We start from the raw sequence: 19,964 nt of genomic DNA on the forward strand, positions 1-19,964 counted from the left end.
AAAAAAGTTATCGGCTTTAAAGCAGGAATATGCCAGGAGTTTTTTTTCTGGGTGTAAATGTGTCGATGCGTGAAAGCTGTTTGTGTTTTTAAAGCTTCTTGTTTCGGCGTTTCTTGGTAAACGAGAAAACCAGTGTCTAGAAACACTGTCCCGTGTGAGGCTTGAATTCACGACCTTCAGATTATGAGACTGACGCGCTGCCTACTGCGCTAACAAGGCCACAGGCACCAGTGACACCTGAGTTGCTGTTGTTCACTTTCACCTGTGGATTTTAGATCTATTGTCAAATTGTAAAAAAAAAAAATCACTTGTTGTCATTTGGACACTGTTTTTTAGAAAAAAAAGACGTTCCACTCTCATCCAAGAGTCATTCTCAATATGTGGATCGAGTCTGGGAACATCTATTCCTTTCTGAGGAATCCCACCGGGCGGAACCTCCTGATAAAGGGTGTTTACAGTTTCACTTGAAACTGCTCTTCTTTGTATCTTAACAGCCCTGTAATTGGCTATCAAAATCCTACTTTAAACTGACTGTCGCTCCCTCATCCCTGATTCGCATCAGGATGGCCAGGGCTTCTCCCGCCCCATGGCTTCAAAACACCATCATACACGACCAATCTTAAAGATCTTAAAGTATCTTAAAGCTCCATTTCAATCAAAAGAGGGGTTCACATTTTTAACACAGATGGCTTCCTTATCTCCTCTGTCAAACAATCTCTTCTCCCTGCTTAGAATTCTCTCCTCACTGTCCTTGAAAGAGTGGTTTGTGGCTTTAAGATGAAGATGCACAGCACTCTGTGGTACTGAATTTGCGTGCTTTCTGTGCTGATGAAGCCTCTTGTGCAGTGGCTGTTTTGTCTCACCTATATACCACTCTTTACAACGTTCTTCACTGCATTGGATAGAAAACACTAGATTGTTCTGTTTTTGTGTCGGCATCTTGTCCTTAGGGTGGACCAGTTTTTGTCTTAAAGTGTTGTCTGCTTTAAAAAAGACGGGAATTTCGTGTTGTCTAAAGATTCTTTGCAGTTTTCCAGACAGTCCCAAGACATAAGTGTTAGAGACAACACTTCTTCTTGGTTCTGTTTCCTTTGGTCCCTTTTGTGCTACTTTTTTGTCCTCTTCACTTTGCTAAGAGCCCAAGCAGGGTAACCACTGACTGAGAGGGCTTTCCAGATGCTTTTTCCTCCTTCCTCTTGTTTTGTTTTTTCTACAATTAAAAAGTACACCAAACAATTATGGTACAGACATTACCCACAATTTCAACCCTACAAACTCTGGACACATGTTTACGACTTTTTTAAAGAGGTTTTGCGTTAAATCAAGACCATATACAAAGCTAGCTTGTGACAAGTTTTATTTGAACATGCGTCTCTCTTTTCTCCGTCCTGTGTTTCCGTAGAAGTAATTTTTCACTGTAATCTCAAACATTGCTTAGAGCAAGTACCCCTGAACTAAACGATCCTTGTCTGTATATTTGTGAGATAAAAAAGTTATCGGCTTTAAAGCAGGAATATGCCGGGAGTTTTTTTCTGGGTGTAAATGTGTGTAAATATGGTTTTACTCTGGATACAAAAATGTATGAAATTTCACGTTTATCCACAAAGCACTTATTTATAAATCCATTCTGCTCTAATAACTTTATACATCCAACCAACTGATCCAAATAGAAGTATAAGGAACACATTCTAGTAAAGTGTTGTATGTTTCATGGTCTGAACAGCTGCAGCAGCATCTTCTGCACAGATCAGCTTCTGATCAGGTCCAGCTCCTTCTCACCTCGACCAGAGGAGCAGCACAAACAGCAGAAGAAAAGTACTATTCCACCTCCTTTAAAGCCTCCGGGCCACAAAACTAAAAAAAACAAAAACAAAAAACAGCTCTTTTTTTTTTTTAAATACAAAAAATATCGATACTGTGACTCAGTATCGATATGGAGTCCATGACGACATATCGCCGTATTGATATTTTGAACACAACCCTAATGGAGAGCTTGTTTCAATATGAGATCATTTTGAAATTATGGCTTTTTTAACATATGACTAATTCAAGACGACCACGCCCATCAACCTGATATTTCACATATCAAATATTCATTGTATTGTCTGATTATGAGCCAAAAATGAAGAGTGTGACCCTTTTACTTTCTGAGATAAATTGAGTGAAAGATGCTATGAGAGGCTAATATTTGCATATTTTCGTACATTTTCTAACTTCAACAGACGATTTACCACAAACTGCAAAGTTCCCGCTTGAGGAACTTTTGGTGGAAGAAGTTGAACTATTTTACTTCATAGAAACTATAACAAAAAGTATTTCCCAGGACCCTCGGACGGAACGACAAGATACAGAAGCTAGCCGATGGCCTAACAGTGCGTCGCTCCGTGCTGACCGGCTGCAGAGGGTTTGAGGGAAAGTGTATCTGTAGAAGACAGAGGGAGAGAGCGAAGGAATTAGATTAAGACATGTGACATTTGATAAGATATTCCTTTATTGTCCACACATGGAGAAATTTCATTGTTGCAACACAGTAGATACAGAGGAAAAGGACAGATAACTTATAGGAAGTTTAAAAAAACACTCTTAATAGAAGAACTCTTATAAACAAAATCTCCTATAGACAGAACCTCTCATTTCTCAATAAGGAATGGAGGGGAAAATAAAGATGAAATAAAAACAGCTAGCGAAAGACAAAATAATACTAATAATAATGGTAAAATAAACACTATTTACATCAGTTATATGCACATGAATGTGACATTATTGCGTGTCTATAATTGCTATTCTGCATTTGCACTTTATTGTAAATTTAATAAAGTGAAGTTAAGTAAATGATGTGTAATAAATAGCACCTGCTGTGCAAAGTTAAAGCTGTAATGCAATGGACTTCTGCATAGTTTATGATGAACTCCAGCTGTGAGCGCCAATTCTGAAAAGTGAAGCAAAGAAGTTTGGAACGAGCTAAACCGGCTAACGCAGGCTACAGTAAAAAACAGTAAAAAAAACACGAAGATACAGACATTACACCGTAAAACAGCTAGTTTCAAGAGAATACATGATGGTAATTATTCAGTAGTAGTCACATTAAATTCAAGCCCGTATTTGTTACACAGAAGCCGAGGAAAAAAAGGGGGCGAGAGAGAGGGACTGAGAGAGAGGGGGAGACGCAGACACTCCAGCAATGGCTTCAGCCATTGCAGATTTTCTAGTTAATACTGTTATCTGAAGCACGGAGGGGGAGGGGCTCCTTTATAACTTCAACTTTCACATAATGCAAAAAAAACGAAAATCACAAATTTGGGGAAAAAAACCTAAAACACTGTTTATCTCAGTTTCACCGAGGCCGACATGTTCCAGCATTTACGGTGACTCGGCACATTTGTGCTGTTCATGTTTCTCGTATGCCTATAAACACTTTGCATCGTAGCTGGGTTTGTGGTCCTTGCTCGTGAACCAAGAGTTATTTCCCGGGTGTAAATGTGCCGATGCAGGAAAAGCATTTGTGTTTTTAAAACTCATTGTTTCGGGTTTTCAAAGGTTTCATGGTGAATGAGCAAACTAGTGAGTTTGATCCTCACACGGGCCAGAGCTTTGTATTTTCCTCGAACCCCTCTTAACTATTTCAAAAAACAATTTCTAATTAACACCAAAAAGGATTCAAATGTATGACAGATTTTAATCTGACTGAAGATGGAAATATTAATGCTGCTTTCACTTGAACAGCAATAACCTTTAAACTTTTTTGCTAATAAAAATGACATGGTTCGGACCAACAGAGTCAGACAGACTGAAACCTGCCTGCTTTTACTCTCTTTTTCTCATCTCTTTAAACCATATCATTTATTCAACAGAATCTTCTTTTGAGGATCATTCACCTCATATTAATTTCCAATACAGACGCGTGCAACTTGATCCTGCATTTCTGGCTCTAAATAATGTAACATCCGCCTCATACTTTTATGGAAAGATTGTGTTGAATGTTTTTCTTCACAGACTCGGATCCCGAAACCGTGTGGTGCTAGCTTAAGCGCTAAATCTTTCATGATAGATATTGCGCTCGCCTTATAATGATTAAAGTGGCATGAACCGTAAACCATAACCCGTTAACATTGATAAGAGGAAGAGGAGTAAGAAACTCCTTGCATCATAATAAAGCCTTCTACTATGTATTTAAGTTTAGTTTTGTGTTAAGTAGATTTTGCAGTGAAATGTGGTTCTAAATGTAGAATGAACTTAATTTTCGTGATGAATTCTGATTTTAAGCAGAGTGGGAAACTGGACCAATTACTAATGGTTTTGTCACATTCTAGATTTACCAAAATTATGGTCCACAAATGTTGAACCTTTTCATTAATTGTTTGTGATTAGCGCCACAAACTTGTCATATTATTAATCTTGAAATTCTTTTAATTGACAGGAATCACGCAAATGGTTGATCTTGTGTCTGTTTTTGTTTCAGGTGGATAGGCACAGTAATTACAGAGACATGAACCACAAACCAGGACAACAAATCTGCAATCTGATGTCATTGTCTTTCATACACCAGCTCCCGGCGCTAAAACTCCATCTGAAGGCTAAGTCAAGCTGTTTATGTTAAGCTAAAAACATGATTGTGTCGAAAAAGCAAAACCATCCAGTGGAGGAGAAAGTTAATTTGAATATTAAACTATTGATAAACCGTACTAAACCACAAATGACCGTAAGTCATAAAACGGCACCAAAGACAGAAAGAATGATACTTCACTGTTTAAATCTGTATGTCAATTTTAATATTATATCTAGTACAGTATGTTTAAATAATGACCCATATTCCATCTTGACATTCCCATTCATGTTGTGGGAAAATACCAGTATAAACAGATGCTGGATTAAGGAGACCATTTGACGAGGGGGCCTATCAGCTTTCAAGGACCTGGGTTACCGACTGAGAGAAGTCGGACTGCAGATGGCGCTGTTCCCCTGCAGATGTAGGTAGGAGAATGGCACCAAAGCCTATGTAGATCAGCCGTCAAGACATGTCAGGTGAAAAAAAATGTCAAGGAATGAGAAAATGCCTCACAGCTCTGTTTACAAGAAAATCAAACTGATAAACAGTTATGCATACGTTCTTGTAGTGCCTCTCCACAGATCTGATGTGTCTGTAGGCATCACCTGTTTGTCTCCATGTTGCGATGTAACAGGGGTTAAGATCAGATGGGCCCTAGAAAGTCTTATTACACAGACAGCCTCTTCATCATCAGAAATACTTCTACATAACAAGATTGTGAGGTCTCGTATTTTCCCAAACAGCAAATGCATGTTTTTCTGTTGCGCATGTCAATTGACTATGACAAGTTTTGTTATTTTTATTCAATTAATTTCACAGTTATTTTATTGTAAGAACTCTTTCAAAAGACACATACAATTAATTGCCTTTCAAAATGCTCTTGAGTAACTTTGTGTCAATGATCAATGAGATCCAAAAAAAAGAACATTCTGGATGACGGTTTTCTTTGAGGCTCAGAGGGAGAGAATTCACCAAAACAAGCGTGAATTAACTTAAGATAAATATAAGTTTAGTTTAATGTAAAAAACACAGTTAGAACATTTAAAAAAAATGCATAATATATGTAAACTTTGCATTTGGGTCGTGCGTTTCATTTGAATAATTCAGGGCACAGTTGGAGGGAAATCTGTCCTCTGCATTTGACCCATCCATCTTTAAGAGTCTCTGGGGTTAAACCTGTCGGGAGCAGTGGGTGACCGCAGTGCGGCTCTTGAGGACCCATCTTCAGATCTTGATTTGCTTTGGTCAGGAGTACCCACGCCTTCAGATGCCCGTGGTGGTTTGTCGTAGCTCCTGGTAAACCTGTGATTTGATGAAGCGTGGTTAGGAGTCGAGTTCCATCAGAGAGTGGAGGAGAGGCTCAGATCTCTTCCCGTGTCGCACAATCGATGTTTATCTGCAGACAAGGAAAAGTGTTTGGAATGTGAATATTCAGAGATCCTCAGCACTGGTGAGCGTAACAGATGCTTTGTAAAGGTGGGTAGAAAATTGTAGGTAACACTTTTAAAAATCTACACTTATAACAGCCTTATAAAGCATGAACACATTTATTTTCCTGTTTTTAGTTTCACATGGAGACAAAATTGCCTAATTTGCACCTAAAGATATTTTATTATTTATTTAATCAACTTGCATCCAAAGATTTACATGAGGCAGAGTAACTGATTTCTCCAAATGCATTTCCCCCTAGAACCTTAAAATAACATATCAAACACAACAATCTTGGACTTGACACAATTTTGACAGATTTATATATTTATTATTATTTACACCTAAAATGTTTTATATTTTGCTATGTGTTGTGGTATAAATCACAGCTCTTGGTTTGATTGTAGTTGCCAGGCTTGGCAGCAGTTGGTGTTACATGAACGTTATGGTTCAGATATTATCAATCTGCACATGTGCAGAGCACATTATGTTATCAGTGAAGGGTCAACACATTCACAGGCTTGTAATACAGTTAAAGGTGGTCATTAGTCCTGCCACGTATCAATCATAAAACGCACCTACCGCTCACCTGCAGCCGCGTGCGGTTCGTCCTCACGTTTCCACGTGCCTAAGCACATGGATCTATCATAATATAGTTCCCTCAGTGTACGGGGCAAAATGAAGATGGACAAAGACAGTTGGAGCTGACGCAGAAGTGGACAGAAATCTACGGGAGACGAGAGATGTGATGCGATCCGTTGCGCTAATAAACAAACACACGTGTGTGTTGTATCAGTCCACACGGGGGAGTGGCATGAGCACGGGGGAGGGGCATGTGCACGGGGGAGGGGCATGTGCACGGCGGAGGGGCATGTGCACGGGGGAGGGGCATGTGCACGGGGGAGGGGCATGCGCACTTCCGCCTGAGTTCTCAAATCGCCGAAAAATTGTCCATACCGCCTTTAATACAAGTAAACTAGAGAAGATGTTTCAAATTAATATCTCTACATTTAAGATGGTTCCTACTCACTTGTAATGTTTCTCCTTTAATCATAATTATGATTATAACCCTTTGTTTTATTAAGGCTAATTAAGATTCAAAATATATATGTACTACTTGAGTAGTAATATTACTGATAAAGATGTGCAGTAAGTAGTAATCCAAGGAATAACTCTAGTAAGAGAAAAACAGTTTGATTAATTTCAAATTATTATAATCTGGATTTGGTATTTCCAAAATACCACAAAAATGAGACAAACTAAATTACATCTGAAGAAACAGTGCAAGAAACACAAATGTTCAGAATATTTGATCACACTTTTACTCCTCAAAAAGTAACTCAAGCGAGAAAATGAACCAAACTCTTGTTCTATTATATATTATATGGGGAAATGGTTACAAAGCTACATAAAAGTTTAAAGTGATACATTTTTGTAAGAACAATTGATGTTAATTTGACAGTTTATTCACTTTTTCTTTGACACATAATGCTCATTTACAGACACATTAAGATAAGATAAGATAAGCCTTTATTTGTCCACACAATGGTGAAATTTCAGTGCAAGTAGATACAGAAGTAAAAGAACAGATAACTTATAGAAAGCTTTAGAAAAACACTCTTAATAGAAAAGCTCTTATAAACAAAACTCTTATAGACAAAACCTCTCATATTCTTAATAAGGAATAGAAAGAAAAATAAATAAATAAAATAAGATAAAAATAATTATAATAGTGTCAAAAGTAAACACTCTTTTTCACAGCAGTTATATGCACGGATGCATGGATATGACATTATTGCGTTTGAGTATTGCACATGAATATGACATTATTGCACATGGGTATGACAGTGTTTGTTGTAGAGTCTGACAACAGCAGGAAGAAAAGACCTACGGAACCTTTCCTTCACACAGCGAGGGTGGATCAGTCTCTCACTGAAGCTGCTCTCCAGAGCGGACAGAGTGTTCTGCAGTGGACAGAGTGTCCTGCAGGGGGTGACACTCATGGTCCAGCATAGATGTGAATCTAGCCAGGACCCTTCTGTCCCCCACCTCCTGCACCGAGTCCAGAGGACAGTCCAGGACGGAGCTGGACTTCTTGATGACTCTGTCCAGCCTCCTCCTCTCCCTCTCTGTGATGCTGCTGCTCCAGCAGGCCACACCTACAGGAGCTGATGCCACCACAGAGTCGTAGAAGGTCTTCAGGAGTGGCCCTGTCACTCCAAAAGACCTGAGTCTCCTCAGGAGGTAGAGCCGACTCTGGCTCTTCCTGTACAGTCTGTGTTATGAGTCCAGTCCAGTTTGTGGTTCAGATGAACACCAGGTACTTGTATGAGTCACTCTCTCAATGTCCCGTCCCTGGATGTTCACTGGTGAGGGGGCAGTGGGGTGGCGTCTGCGGAAGTCCACCACCATCTCCTTGGTCTTCCCCGCGTTGATGAGGAGGTGGTTCCGCTGACACCAGTCCACAAAGTCCTGCTCCAGTCCTCTGCACTCCACATCATCGTCGTCCGTGATGAGTCCGATGATGGCAGAGTCGTCAGAGAACTTCTGCAGGACACAGCTGTCCGTGTCATGTCTGAAGTCTGCAGTGTAGAGGGTGAAGAGAAAGGGCGCGAGGACAGTGCCCTGGGGCGCCCCCACACTGCAGGTCCGAGTGTCAGACACACAGTCCCGGGCTCTCACAAACTGGGGTCGGTCCCTGAGGTAGTCCAGGATACACTCTGCCAGGTCATACTCCACACCAGCCGTCTCCAGCTTGTCCCTCAGGAGCTGATGGTGTTGAAGGCGCTAGAGAGATCAAAGAATAGGATCCTCACAGAGCTGCTAGGCTTCTCCAGGTGAGAGAGAGAGCGGTGCAGCAGGGAGATGACGCCGTCCTCACTTGTGCTGCTGTGACAGTCAGTGATTGTGTGCTGAGGGGATGGGTCAGTCCGGGTGGAGTGGTGAGCTGATGGGCCGAAGCAGAGGTGTGAAGAAGAACGGATGCAGGCCATTGTCCAGCTGTGGAAGAGGGAGCATGCAGCTGTGCAGGGGGAGGGGTGGGTGATTGATAAAATCTCAGTAAATGAGAATTTAGTTAATTCACCCACTGTAGGTCCCTCTCTGTCTGGACAGGGGGGACTTTGAAGCCTGAGATGGTTTTCAGGCTCCTCCACACTCCCTGAATGTTGCAGCTGATCCCCCATCCGAAGGCTGAAGGCTCTCTTCTTCTCCTTCAGCAGAGCCTTCAGTTCAGGGTTAATCCACGGTTTATTGTTTGGAAAACACCTTGGCATATTTCTGAAGGACTGATTCCAGCTCAGACCAATTCATACTGTTGAATGGGTATTGGGTAAGACAGCTCTTGTCTCCAGTGTTAAAGGTGGAATGGACGATCTTTTTCAGCAATTTTTTTTTATCATATTTCCTCGTGGCGTGGATAAATCATTTGTCCTGCCACGTATCAATCATAAAACGCACCTATCGCTCACCTGCAGCCGCGTGCGGTTTGTCCCCACGTTTCCGCGTGTCTAAGCGCATGGATCTATCATAATATAGTTCCCTCAGTGTACGGGGCAAAATGAAGACGGAGAAAGACAGTTGGAGCTGACGCAGAAGTGGACAGAAATCTACGGGAGACGAGAGATGTGATGCGATCCGTTGCGCTAATAAACAAACGCACGTGTGTGTTGTATCAGTCCACACGGGGGAGTGGCATGTGCACGGGGGAGTGGCATGTGCACGGGGGTGTGGCATGTGCACGGGGGAGGGGCATGTGCACTTCAGCCTGCGTTCTCAAATCGCCGAAAAATCGTCCATTGCGCCTTTAAGTATGAATGTGTTAGGGTTATGTGTCATGTGTCATACATCGGTCACTAAAATGTGAAAAAAGTCTTAATGTAATTATGACTATGGTGAATAGCTCAGTTGGTAATTAGTTAATCGAACATGGTAAGACAATGGTAAAAAAGTTTGTTTTTTACATGAAAATGTGTCCCAATTAAAGCAGCCATTTCAAATAAAAAATCCCCAGACACTTCCTCCAACTCTTCCGGGGGGATCCCGAGGCGTTCCCAGGCCAGCCGAGAGACATAGTCCCTCCAGCGTGTCCTGGGTCTTCCTCTGGGCCTCTTCCTGGTGGGACATGCCCAAAACACCTCCCCAGGGAGGCGCCCAGGAGGCTCCGGAACAGATGCCCGAGCCACCTTAGCTGGCTCCTCTCGACGTGGAGGAGTAGCGGCTCTACTCCGAGCTCCCCCCGTGTGGCCGAGCTCCTCACCTTATCTCTAAGGATGCTTTGCAGAAACACAACTCCAGTTGTGACTTTCTGAAACATGATTTTTGCATGTCAGTATTATACTCTTCCACAATCCAGTTGAGGCAGTTCAGTGACAATCCAGTCGTTTTCAGTCAAAGTCTAATGTTCTCCTTGTTTGGGCTTTGCTGTAATAAATATTGCCTCTTCCATGTGTAGCTGTCTCTTCACTCTTCTTTGATAGGTCTATGTTAACAGTCGAACATAGACCTATCAAATTTTATCTCAAAGTAATGTTTTGAATAGTTCAGAGCATTACTTGTATTGTGACAAATAGAGCTAAAACGCCACCATGGATCAACAGCGTCATCTCAAATCATTTAATGATTGTTAGTTGCATATCTTGTGGTTGCGTTGTCCTTGCTGATGAATTAACCTTTAGGTGATGTTTCAACTTTGTTTAAGGCTTTATTTTTTCAGCATATTCATTATTTTGAGGCAGAAGCCAGAGAGCACATGGCAACTTAACAAAAACAAGCTAGCAGATAGCAGTGCCTTCAGTCCTGCTCCGCTGGCGATTTGGAAAAGTTTAGACTTGACTCATGTAACCATGACACCCTTCGTATACAGTGAACCCTCGTTTATCGCGGGGGTCACGTTCCAAGAAGAACCCGCGGGAGTCGAAATCCGCGAAGTAGAAACCTTTATTTTTTTACAGTTATTATACAATGAAATACTCCATAAAACATTGAAAGCAATGAACAAAACCTTTTTACAGGCCCAAGCATTTGTTTAACAAATAAAAGTACTGTATAAACGTTTGTACTGTACTCTCACCGCTCTCTCACCGGCCTCACAAACTTCAATTCTCAAGCGGTTTTACGTACGTGTCCATATGAATCCATCACGTTATTGACACACAGGTAGAGAAGACGCGGAGAGACTGTTTAGCCAATCAGAATGCAGAACACAATGCATGATGCAAATCCGCGAAGCAGCAAGAGCGTGAAAAGTGAACCGCGTTATAGCGAGGGATCACTGTAAACGCATCTAAAGCACGTTCATCATGGCAAGTAGAGCGGAGATAAATATACATTACTTTTGTCAGTTTGGTCTCAAAAATCTTCGTATACGCAGCACAATTGGAAGCTCTACTCAGATTTTTCATCGGACTAAGCATGAAAAGCCTCTTTTTGAACGACTTCCGGAACTGGGACTGGCAATATTGGACACATCGTGTAAGGTCTGCATAACCCTCGTTGCACGTTTGGAACGGGACCAAACAACATTTAATTAATGGAAACACAAGAGACAAAGGAAGATCAATCAACATCTATTGACAACAGACAAAGTTTCACTGTGTCAAAAACGATAAGCAATGAGCCAAAGTCAAAAACTGGTGAAATGTTGCCATGTGAATATGTTCTTGATGCTGCTTATTATGAATATTTATCTGTTAATTTACTCAAAGATAAATTTACATTTTCTTTTTACAGAAGATTGTGTTTGAACTGCGTGTTTTTTTTGTCACATTTGTCTTTATGGTTATGTACATTAAGCTGTAAAATGACAGAAAAAAACTCTACTACTTCTACTTTATTATTCCTTTTTATATATCCACAAACTTGAACTGTTTTTAGATAATACAATTATCTGAATTCTGAATGTGGCTCACAGCTAAGCAACCGTCCTAATTCATTATCTTTAAAGAGAACCTATGTTTGATTATAGTTAATTTTCCAAATGGACTGTAATTAAGTGAACTGCATTATATAGATGCAATATTTGATTACATTTATTGAACTTTCATAAAAGGAACATGTTGAAATGTATATTTTAAGGAAGAAAAAATCAAGTGACATTTTAAACAATACATTTTTATTTGGCGAACTAAAGTAACAAAGTTAAAATTACTGGTATAACTCTTACATTTGGTTCTACCACCCTTAGTCGGAGCTTAAAAGAGCGGTCAGACCTTTGACACAGTTAGTACACACACACTCTCTACAACCCTGTGGGTGACATAAACATATGCTGTGGCAATAGGTGCAGCATAATTGACCGGGTGATACCTCTGTCACTTGCTCATCAAAATTACTATACAATGACTTTCTGAAACATGAGTTTTTGCATATCAGTAGCATACTCTTCCACAATCGAGTTGAGGCAGTCAGTGCCCTTGATTCAATGTCTGCAGTAGCTGTTAATATGCCAATATTGGTGTGCCTAAATCGGAGAAATTAATAATTAATAAACACACTCATCTAAACTTAACTTGCATCATACTGCAACTCTATAGATAAAAACTATAACTTAACTCTGTTTTAAACTGACTATGTGTAGGCTACTTTCTACTTGTAATTCTATGCTTTACAAGTCTCGTAAATTGTAGCTTCTTGGGCTTTTAAATAATTTATTAAGATTTGTGAAATTATTTTACATATGTGTGAAAATGCGTCAGAAGTGCACAATGCAAATACTTGTAATTCATCATATTTCAAAAGTGTGATTAATCTAATTTAAAAAAACAAATATTTGTAGTTGCTGTTTGGTAGTTATTGACCTTAAATTTCCTCCATAGTATTTTGCCTGACCAATCACTGCCATTTTTGTTGCTTTTAAAATGGTGCATTGATAACTCATTGTGGACGTACTTCCTTCTGTTTTGAAAGGTCTAACAGGCTCAGATGAAGGATTTTCACTTGTGCAGCAGCAGCTGCTGCACAATCCCCATTTTTTCACATAAAGCAATTTGATAATTGCATAGCAAAACACAAAAGTGACTAACAATCAATATTTTCCATTGATGTAACAAGATTATTTATTTCAAATGTATTTGTAAATATTCTGTTTTTTAAAAAAAACTCTAACAAATTAACTTTGAACTCTTAATTTTTTTTAATATTTGTTGAACAAATTAACACCAAGTCAGATGGTCTTATTTAATAATAATAATAATAATAATAACTTTTATTTATATAGCGCTTTTCAGTGACCCAAAGACGCTGAACATAATAAAAAAAGGGGGGGTATTTACAGACAGGGGGGACAACACGTACAGAACACATTAATATACAGATACAATGAACAAGACAGACGAAGTAGAGAGAAAAAGATGGGGATGTAACAGGGGGTAGAAGAGTAGGCAATGGGGTAGAGGAGGCTAGGGGTAGGGGAGGTCATAGGCTTGGGTGAAGAATTTACTTTTTTATGGTCTTTCTTCCATATCATCATCATCAGATGACTATTTGCATGAGTCTCAGTTACACATCACCACCAGAGTCGTCATGACGATGAGCTGTTTGTATCAGAACAACACGTTTTGGTTTTGTCCTGGACATGAGTGAGTTTGACCCTTTGAACTCCACATCCTCGGGGTGAAACTGGGTGAAAACGGGAGCACGGAGGCGACGAGGGGTTTTACGAGCGCCGCGTCTCACTGATCTCACCACAATCACTACATGTTACACAATCACTACATGTTACACAATCACTACATGTTACACAATCACTACATGTTACACAATAACTACATGTTACACAATCACTACATGTTACACAATCACTACATGTTACACAATAACTACATGTGACACAATCACTACATGTTACACAATCACTACATGTTACACAATAACTACATGTTACACAATCACTACATGTTACACAATCACTACATGTTACACAATAACTACATGTTACACAATCACTACATGTTACACAATCACTACATGTTACACAATCACTACATGTTACACAATCACTACATGTTACACAATCACTACATGTTACACAATCACTACATGTTACACAATCACTACATGTTACACAATCACTACATGTTACACAATAACTACATGTTACACAATCACTACATGTTACACAATCACTACATGTTACACAATAACTACATGTTACACAATAACTACATGTTACACAATAACTACATGTTACACAATCACTACATGTTACACAATCACTACATGTGACACAATCACTACATGTTACACAATCACTACATGTTACACAATCACTACATGTTACACAATAACTACATGTTACACAATCACTACATGTGACACAATCACTACATGTTACACAATCACTACATGTTACACAATCACTACATGTGACACAATCACTACATGTTACACAATCACTACATGTGACACAATCACTACATGTTACACAATCACTACATGTTACACAATCACTACATGTTACACAATAACTACATGTTACACAATCACTACATGTGACACAATCACTACATGTTACACAATCACTACATGTTACACAATCACTACATGTTACACAATCACTACATGTTACACAATCACTACATGTGACACAATAACTACATGTTACACAATCACTACATGTGACACAATCACTACATGTTACACAATAACTACATGTTACACAATCACTACATGTGACACAATCACTACATGTTACACAATCACTACATGTGACACAATCACTACATGTTACACAATCACTACATGTTACACAATCACTACATGTTACACAATCACTACATGTTACACAATCACTACATGTTACACAATAACTACATGTTACACAATCACTACATGTTACACAATCACTACATGTTACACAATCACTACATGTTACACAATCACTACATGTTACACAATCACTACATGTGACACAATCACTACATGTTACACAATCACTACATGTGACACAATCACTACATGTTTCACATAGTTATGTGTAACACATAACTATGTGAGATCAGCGAGACGCGGCGCTCGTAAAGCACCTCATCGCCTCCGCGCGCTCCTGGTGGCTCCTCCCACTCTCCCGGTGGCTCCTCCCACTCCCCCGGTGGCTCCTCCCACTCCCTCGGTGGCTCCTCCCACTCTCCCGGTGGCTCCTCCCGCTCAGCAGTTTTCACACGCACGATCTGTGACAGCAGCGGGACCGTCAAGTGCGTCATGATGTTATTGACGATCGATTGACAAGTGATCAGTGCTTTTAGGCGCTTTGGTGATACAATTGAACACACTTTTGTATCGCAAAAGCTGCGACACAAAAGCACTTTTTTCTGACGAATGCATCGCATTTGAGAGAAATGGCGTTGCATTTTGCGATACCGCTTATTCTGAACCCTGTCTAAATATAACCACAGTAATTGACAGTATTAGTCAAGTTTTCCATTGGGTTGGATTTGTTACAGGTAAAATATGGCCAACAAGCAGCAGACTAGATTAGAATAAATTTTCTTTTAAACAGATCAGTGATTTTTACTTCATGGTCTGAGTAATCATTGCACTGGTCCGAAAATGTGTTTGATGATTTTGTGGAAGCCAAAATTAACCTGTTTGAAGTAAAATATGAACTTACTTTTACACTGTAAGAGCCGATCGAGCGTCTCAGACCAACCCACAATGTCCACCGGAGCCCTGGGGAAAAAATACAAAGCAGTGGTTTGCAATTGTTTCAATATGGATTATATTCTATTTTTGTGCAGTTTTGGCCTAATTTGAAATACCTCTTTTTCTTCGTACTTGATTCTTTTTTTTTAATTATCTTCACAATTTATACAATTCTGAACCAACCTGACATAAGCAGCTACTATTGTTAACCTGATTAAAGCAGCTTCCCTCCTTGTCCTTCTCTGCAGTCATTCTTTATACACCAACAAAAGGGCACACATAGTTCAACTTAACAAAACCCTAACTCCACATGTCGGACCAGCTCTCAGACTAGTTATCTGTGTCCGATTATTCAGATGCCATTTAAGAGTCCCATCAGTGACAGATGTCCAGAACCTGTCCAGGACTTGCGTGTCCACAGAGGAGCTGAATTATGAATGAGACCATCCAGAGCAGACAGACTCAGAGGCAGTTTGATCACCATGACCCACTTTCACTGAAAATTGCTCAAACTTTGTGCAGAAGAAAAAATATTACTTTATAGTACTATTTTGACCATACTGGAACCTGGAGAGGGCGGTATGTACATGTTTGCATAGGTAAAAGAGGTTTGTTTACTCTTAATTTACTCATCACAACCGAGGAGCGACACAAAAAATGGGCTGGAATAACTGACTCTAAAATTCAAAGTGCAACTAAAAGACTAAAAAACAATAAATCTCCAGGGAGTGACGGGTTCACCTTGGAATGGTATAAAGCTCTAACTTTTAAGTGGGCCCTTTTAAAAGCTCAGATCCCTCCAAGTTGGAAGGAAGCCATCATATCCTTAATACCTAAAGAGGGGAAGGATCAACTTGACTGTAGCGCATACAGATCAATCATATCGTATATACACCTCAATTATGTCCAAAAGAATCAAACAAATACTCCCAAATTTAATGTATAATGATCAGACAGGATTTATTAACAAACGACACTTTGGAAAGATGAGTGAGGCAGGCCAATTCACTGTGTGACGGGATGCAACATAAAATGTCTATTCCTATAGCAGTGCTTCGCAATTATTTTCTGTTACGCCCCCTAGGAAGAAGAAAACACTTTGTGCCCCCCCCACTCTCCGCCGCAACTATAAATCATATCATTTGTCTATAAAATTGTTATCAGACTTATAACAATGGTGTTAGGTGTACATATAATATAATGAGGCTACAACATAACAATGGAGACTTATTAACAGTAAATAAAACAACAAAAAAAGAAAACAGAACTATATAGGTCCAATTAAAACAACGAGTGCTCACAAATTGTTGTAATAATATATCATTAATTATTTAAACTATAAAAATGTTTAACCAAGTAATTCTGTCATTCTCAAATAGTGGTGTGCACACCATTTGATACTAACAAATAAAATAAAATAAATAAATAATAATACATTCAAAAGGATCAGCAACATTAACTCATGAGCACAACATATAAAACACTGCCCATCGTAAACAAACATTTTGGTCAAATCTAATTTAAAGATTTTTGTTGAGAATTTTGCATAACAAGGTCAAACAGTGAAAAACAAAAATTAAAAAGATTCTTTTGGAACATACATTTTTCACACATTAAAATGTTTACATAAAAGCAAAATAAATGAATACCTCAATGGCAATTTTTTTTTTTTCTGTTTCGAGTAACTTTCCCCCAACAAGACATCTACAAAACAAAAATGAATAAATCCATTCGTGCTAGTATTTTTTTTTAAATCAAAATGTGAAAGTCAGGATTAATGGCTACAATGAGAAACACATTTTGAAGTGCACAGTTTTTTGAAGCGTGGTTTGAAGCATGATACTGCAACTCACAGCTCCTGCTCAATGTTTAGCTTCTGGGGAAGAAGAATGCCCATCGCCCAAGGCCCTGGCTCCCTGCACCCTGCACTCTGCACCCTGCACCCTGCACCACACTTGGAGGCAGTTTAACCAGGGCCCCAAGGCCCTGGCTCCCTGCACCACATTTGGAGGCTGTTTAACTGGCTCCCCTGTCCCCTGCACCACACTTGGAGGCAGGGCCCTTGCCCTCTCCAGACCAATTTGCCAGAACTACATTGACCCTCCACTGGCTGCCTGCCTCCTTGCCTGGGCCCACCGCGTCCAGGGTACTCCTTAACCGAAGAAGAGGAATGGACCCGGAGGCCGGCCAACTAAGGAATCAGGTTTTATTTAGCACCAAGTTCTCGGTGGCACGTCCGCCACCTCCGCCCACCACTTGGGCAACTCCCTCGAGACACCCACAGGCCTAGGCGCTGTGGGGGAATTCAGGAGACCCGCGGGGCGGAGGTTTGTCTGCTCTTGAGGGGACGAACGGCAGTAGGGAACCGCCCTGCGACAGCCCCAGCTGCGGGAAGGGTACCTCCCGATTGATAGCAAAGTGAGCCCTGGACAGGCGTTTTTTTTCCCGCTCCATTTGACGACAAACTCAGAGACGAGGGGTTGGTACGAGGGAAGGAACCGGAGTCCGACCAAAAATACCCGCTCCACGCAGAGCCATAGGACGCGTTGAGGCTGAAGGACTGGCGCAGAGCCGTTGGTCCAGGGGCTAAGCGCAGCCATCATCCTTCAAGCCGCGTGTCCTGCTGCGCGGGGGTGAGTGGCGGTCCCGTCTCCGGAGGCAAGGGGCTGGGCGCGGGGAGAGCCAGTCAGACTGACGCCCCGCGCCTGGACGGCCAGGTAGTAGCGACGGGCGGTGTGTACAAAGGGCAGGGACTTAATCAACGCGAGCTTATGACCCGCACTTACTGGGAATTCCTCGTTCATGGGAAATAATTGCAAGCCCCAATCACTGCCACAAGTTGGGTCCAGCGGTCACCCAGCCACCCCCTCGGCCAAGGGTAGACACATGCTGATCCACTCAGTGTGAAGCTTGTACAGCCCCGGACATCTAAGGGCATCACAGACCTGTTATTGCTCAATCTCGTGTGACTCAACGCCACTTGTCCATGCACCACAACCCACAAAATCGAGGAAGAGCTATCAATCTGTCAATCCTTTCCGTGTCCGGGCCGGGTGAGGTTTCCCGTGTTGAGTCAAATTAAGCCGCAGGCTCCACTCCTGGTGGTGCCCTTCCGTCAATTCCTTTAAGTTTCAGCTTTGCAACCATACTCCCCCCGGAACCCAAAGACTTTGGTTTCCCGGACGCTGCCCGGCGGGTCATGGGAATAACGCCGCCGGATCGCTAGTTGGCATCGTTTATAGTCGGAACTACGACGGGATCTGATCGTCTTCGAACCTCCGACTTTCGTTCTTGATTAATGAAAACATTCTTGGCAAATGCTTTCGCTTTCGTCCGCCTTGCGCCGGTCCAAGAATTTCACCTCTAGCGGCACAATACGAATGCCCCCGGCCGTCCCTCTTAATCATGGCCCCAGTTCAGAGAAGAAAACCCACGAAATAGAACCGGAGTCCTATTCCATTATTCCTAGCTGCGGTATTCAGGCGACTGGGCCTGCTTTGAACACTCAAATTTTTTCAAAGTAAACGCTTCGGACCCCAGCATTGGCTCCGCCCATGGCCGCCTGGAGCTGATGGTCAGCCCGCACTCCGCTACTCTGAGGGCTGTGGGAGGGCTCTCTCTGGCTCCGCTGATCTGTAGTCTGGCCTAAGCATTTGGTACTATGAATATCAGCTCAAATGATTCTGTCGCTATATAGCCGGGACAAGTGACACTGTATTCGGCCGCGGGCGCCACTGATCAGCCCCCGGAGCCGCTCCAAGGAACACTATTTTAACGATACTAAACGTCTCACCATGTTGTCCACAGTCCATGGAAATGATTGTGTTCAGAGGAGGATCCGGTCCAAGACAGATGACACTGGCTTCCGTGACATCAAAAGACCTGTATGTGTCGACCAGTACAACGCCTACATGGGTGGAGTGGACACTGCTGACCAGAGGATGAAGACATACCTCTTTCCACACAGGTCCCGGAAATGGTATCATCGCATATTCAATGCCATTATAAGCATAAGTATTGTCAACTCACACATCATATACACCAAATCCACTCCAGGCCCACACAAACCTTTAAAGGTTTACATTCAGAACATTATTGATGCATTACTGGCTGATCACTCCAAAAAACAAGAGAGGCGCTCAAGACCGGAGGGTGAAATGCCACAGAGACTCACAGAGCGTCATTGGCTTTGTCAAGCAGAGGGACGTCCAGACTGCGCCGTGTGCTCTGACCGCTCTCGTACCAAAGGCAGGTGGCAAACAAAGTACAGGTGCCGTCAGTGTGGCGTTGGCCTCTGTGCGGTTCCATGCAACGAGAGATACCATACGCTAAAAAACTTTAAATGCTGTCA

The sequence above is a fragment of the Eucyclogobius newberryi genome, unplaced genomic scaffold (genome assembly GCF_026437365.1).
Source record: "Eucyclogobius newberryi isolate DKJ021-1_F unplaced genomic scaffold, fEucNew1.0.hap1 SCAF_9, whole genome shotgun sequence".
NCBI lineage: Eukaryota > Metazoa > Chordata > Actinopteri > Gobiiformes > Gobiidae > Eucyclogobius > Eucyclogobius newberryi.